This window comes from Cebus imitator, unplaced genomic scaffold (genome assembly GCF_001604975.1).
Source record: "Cebus imitator isolate Cc_AM_T3 unplaced genomic scaffold, Cebus_imitator-1.0 Scaffold925, whole genome shotgun sequence".
NCBI lineage: Eukaryota > Metazoa > Chordata > Mammalia > Primates > Cebidae > Cebus > Cebus imitator.
In genome coordinates this window covers 88056-92928 of record NW_016108240.1, presented here as the reverse complement: position 1 = coordinate 92928, position 4873 = coordinate 88056, and the positions used below count along the sequence as shown (strand labels likewise).

Genomic DNA, 4873 nt, shown 5'->3' with positions numbered 1-4873 from the left:
AATGATTTAATTCCTGTAACTGAAATAAGGGGGGAATATGACATGGTAAAAGCCCCATAAAATTGCATACCTCAACCATACCTCAGCTTTCTGTTGATACTGCTCTCTATAACCCAAATGTGAATAAGTAATTAAGGACTGTGAATTCCACCCTACCCAGACAATGTGTAAACAAAGGTTTATGGGTAATAATCTGTATAAAACTGATAGGAAGCTATAAGGAGGGCTCTTAGAACTTTGGGGTAGGTGAAGGTTAGAGCTTTGATGAATTAGGGGCCTGTGGTTCCTAATACCATCAGTTGCCTGTACTCAACCACTGTCAGCAGTGCTATCTGGCTCTAGAGAGCCATAGCATTCCAGGAGAGGAGAGAAAGCTGCACAAAGCCCTCGTGGTTGTGTCCCCCAATCTAGACAGTCGTAATAGCATGCAGGGACAAAGCAAAAGAGAAGACTAGGAAGAGACAATGTGAATCTGTTTACCACATATTGTAAATACATTTAAAAATATTGTTAGCTCATATCTGCAGGTAGCACTAATTATGAAGTTGTTGGACTGAGGACTTTATTTCTTTGACTGTGACTCACCATCTTCAAAGTCAGCAAGGAAGAGTTTCTTCCTCATTGAATCACTAACATGTTTTGGATCTCTCTGACTTCCTAGTTCACTGAACTCTGACCTCTAGACCCAGACTTTAAAGGCCCATGTGATTAGATTAGCTAGCCTGGATAATCTTCCCATTTTAAGGTTGATTTAATTATATCTGCAAAATCCCTTTGCAATACAAGTAACATAATCATGTAATTAGCAACCATAGGAAAGCTGCAGTGACTTTGAAAGCAACCCAATTGTCCCATAGAACTGATGTTTATGGTTTCTTTCGAATAAACATAGAAATGGACCCTCCAAGTCTTGACATTTGAGAAAGTTACATTTGTATTACCTGAGTTTCTTTCTCAGGAAACCAAATATGGGTCTTCCAGAGAGTATCAAATAACTGAAATTTACCAGAGTACCACTCTGGACAATGAGATATCAGACCCCTCATCCCATCCTAATTGCCTAAACGAACACCTGCTTCCTGTTGACCAATTCCTCTTTCTTACTGCTCCCTGATTCCCCTTTTCCTGCATGTAGTTACCTTTCTTCCCTGCTTGCTAAACCCCACATTTCAGTTGGTCAGGGAGCTGAATTTGAGACTGATCTTCACCTCCTCAGCTGTAGAAGCTGATGAAAGCCTTCTTTCTTGTCAATACTACTTGTCTCAGTGACTGGATTTCTGTGCAGTGAGCAACAAGACTTAAATCAAAGCCCTGGTGTTTCAGTAACAACTGTGCTAATACTAGACAAAATAAACAAGAGAAGTTTTTTTTTTTTTTTTTTTTTTTTTTTTTAGGGGGTTTTGCTCTTGTTGCCCAGGCTGGAGTGCAATGGCATGATCTCAACTCATGGCAACCTCTGACTCCCGGTTCAAGTGATTCTCTTGCTTCTGTCTCCCAAGTAGCTGGGATCGCAGGCATGCACCACCATGTCTGGCTAATTTTGTATTTTTAGTGGAGATGAGGTTTCTCCATATTGGTCAGGCTGGTCTCAAACTCCTGATCTCAGGAGATCCACTGCCTCAGCCTCCCAAAGTGCTGGGATTACAGGCCTAAGCCACCATGTATGGCCTAAACAGGAGACTTTAAGACTTTACCAAAGACAATGAGGGATATTTTGTAATGATAAAAGGGTTAATCTGTCAGGAAGAAAGTACAATTATAAACACGTATGCATCTAACCAAGCCTCAAAATACGGGAAGTAAAAGCTGATAGAATTGAAGGGAGAGGGTTGAATGGCAGCTGCAGCTGCAGCAGGATGGCTGGGACCACCAGCAGGGAACCTCACAGGGTGGGGGGGGTGGTGGCGGCAATCCCCTGCCTGGCAGCCTGCGTCCCTGGGTGGCCGCCCACGCCACGGAATCAGCAGCATGAGCAGCAGCTACAGCAGCCTGGAGGAGGAGGTTGAGGACTTCTTCACCACGGGAACTCCTTCTTCAGGAGACTGCTCCAGGGCAAGCCCAGCTCTGGCCAGCAAGATGTTGAGAAAGAAAAGGAAACCCACAGTTACCTCAGCAAAGAGGAGATCAAAGAGAAAGTTCATAAATACAACTTAGCAGTCCCAGGCAAGTTGAAGATGACCATGAATTGAAATGCGATTTACACTGGCTTCATTAAAGTGCAGATGGAACTCTGCAAACCTCCACAGACCTCTCCAAATTCTGGAAAACTCTCTCTCAGTAGTAATGGCTGTATAAACATGCTTCGTGTCAGAAGCACAAACACTGTCGGGGAAGTGACTGAGGACCTGCTCAGAAAGTTTCTTGTGACTGAGAGCCCTTCCAAGTTTGCACTTTCTAAGCATTGTCACAGGGAAGACCAAGTCTACGCCTGCAAGCTCTCAGACTGGGAACATCCAATCCACCTGTGTTTGGTAGCAGGGCCCAGAACAGACACACTTAGTTTTGTTCCTCATGAACATAAATTGGAGAGCGGGAAGCCTTCAGCCTTCCAGAGCTCCAGAATTTCTTTTCTTTTTTTTTTTAAAGATGGGGTTTCACCATGTTGGTCAGGCTGGTCTTGAACTCCCATCCTCAGGTGATTCACCCGCCTTGGCCTCCAAAGTGCTTGGATTACAGGCGTGAGCCACCATGCCCTGCTAAGCTCCAGAATTTCTTGCGCATCTTGGACAAGGAAGAAGATGAACAGTCCCAGAACCTGAAGAGGTGCTACACAGCCTACAGACACAAGCTGGAAGAGGTCCTCAGTGAGGTGTGGAAGCCCGATTAAAGCAGGGCTTCCTGCCCACAAGGCCCGGTGTGGTACCGACTTGCAGAACAGCACCAAGATCCTCTCTTCTCAGAGGGCTGCTGACTTGCCCCAGTATGTTAGGGTCTTCCCCTTCTTATCTGTAGATTTTGTTCCCCCAACCTGGTCACACAGCATCCTGCACCTTAGTGTCCCACATAAGGGACTCTGCAAGCTTGTTGCTCAGCACCTCAGCGTTACCTCTTGGCAAGCTGTGAACCTGTAGCCTCATCAAGAGCATTCCAGGGTGCTTGGCAGAATGAACGATGGGTTTTTTTTTCTTTATTTTCTTTTAGTTATTTTAACTATGTGATGATGCTGTTGAGCTTATGGGTGTGCAGATGATTTTTTAAAAAACTTAACGAGGAATCTATCTTTCTGAATACTTGTCCTATTTTAAAACTACCTGTCTCTCTCTCTCTCTTTTGAGGAATTGATCCATGTGAAGTGAAAGGCACAGGAATCTAGGAACTCTGAGAAATTGGTTGTGAAGGATTTTGCTGGGGGTTGACAAAGAGGAAGGCATAAGTTTGGAGAAGTGTGTGGCATGGGCGAGCACTGTGGGCTGTGGAAGGTTACTTGGCTTTTAAGTTAGGTGTAGCAGAGAAAGGGATAGTTGCTTATAAATGAGTTGAAAGCATTCAGTGTTGAGATGTTAAAGCCATTTGAGGATCTCTTGGTTTCCTGGTGGGTAAAATGTGGAAACAGAGGCAGAAGCTAGAACGAACAGAGGGACCCATGAACTCTACAGCAGATGGAACAGAGAATCAGGCAGGTGGAGCCTAGCATCCTGGGCTGACGTGGTCCTCATCCAGCTCGAACCGACCCACTAATTCTGCCCTTTTCTAGTGGAAGGTCTCATGGGTGTAGCTTCTCTGCAGTGGCAGGACAGTGACCATGTGCTAGCTCTTGTTAAGTTACATACAGTATATACTGTACCCCCCAGAGGTGGTTTTCAATATTGAGATGGAATTTGGGTAGAGGCGACTGTTTTTCCCTTGATTGTTAGCTAGGATATTTTATCAAGTAAACTTTTGTGACCATCACTCCCTTCCCTTTTATTCCTCCTTTCTTTTTCCTTTCTTCCCTTTTTTCTTCCTCCCCACCCTGCCTTGTTTCTTCCCTCCCTCCCTCTCTTCCCCCCTCCTTCTCCTCTCGCTCTCCCTTTCTTTTCTACATTGAAATCTGTTCTTACATATTATAGAACAAGGCTATTGAATAAAGACTCAATCCTACCCAATCTTTAGTTCTAGAGGACAACTTGACTGTGAGTAGGAGGGCCTCCAAGAAAGAGAGAAAAGTCCACACCCAGCTAATCACACAACAGGCCTTCATTACGGAAGTATTTTAACAAAAGTACATGTTATTGCCAACAAAAGAAATTGCAGGGGCAATAGAAGCCTTCCTTAAAACAGGCTAAATAACCTCATTTTATGCAGCAGTTTAATCAGAGAACAGAGGTAAATATGTGCAGTGGTTCTAGAGGGGCCTTATATTCTATTTTTCATCTAGATATTTTTGTTTATAAATTTCCAAGAAATTGTTAGCACTTCGGTGACACCTAATGGATTCTTTTTGAAATTCCAAGGTGTTTCAGTTCTTTGCCGAAGTGAACTGTGCTTTCATTGCATTTCTGTTCCTCTCTTGGTGGCTCTTCTGACTTTTCAGAGAATACCCATCTTGTTTGGAGGCAGACTTAAGTTGTTATGCTGTGCCACACAATCCACTGGGACAACCATATCTTCCTAGCATTTAAGGAAAGTTGAAAAAGAATAGAATTAACAGTGATCAAGTATGTGTGGTACATCTTGTTTAATTTTGCATGTAACTTCTCTTTAGTACATTGATGAGGTTTTAGTGACACTGTCATCCAGCATGTTACCTTTATTGTTCAGGGAATGCCTTTGTGATTTTTATGCTGGTTTTACAACTCAGACTATGGCATGGGTTTGAGTATATTCTTACCAGGCACTTGGTTTTTCACTTATTCATCTCAGTAAACTGATATTTTATGAGGCATTTGTTTCT

At 43.5% G+C, this 4873-nt stretch overlaps 1 pseudogene; it reads left to right on the top strand.

Moving 5' to 3' along the window:
- The first annotated feature begins 1968 nt into the window (after positions 1–1968).
- Positions 1969–2827, top strand: LOC108298272 (annotated as a pseudogene).
- The last annotated feature ends 2046 nt before the right edge of the window (positions 2828–4873 follow it).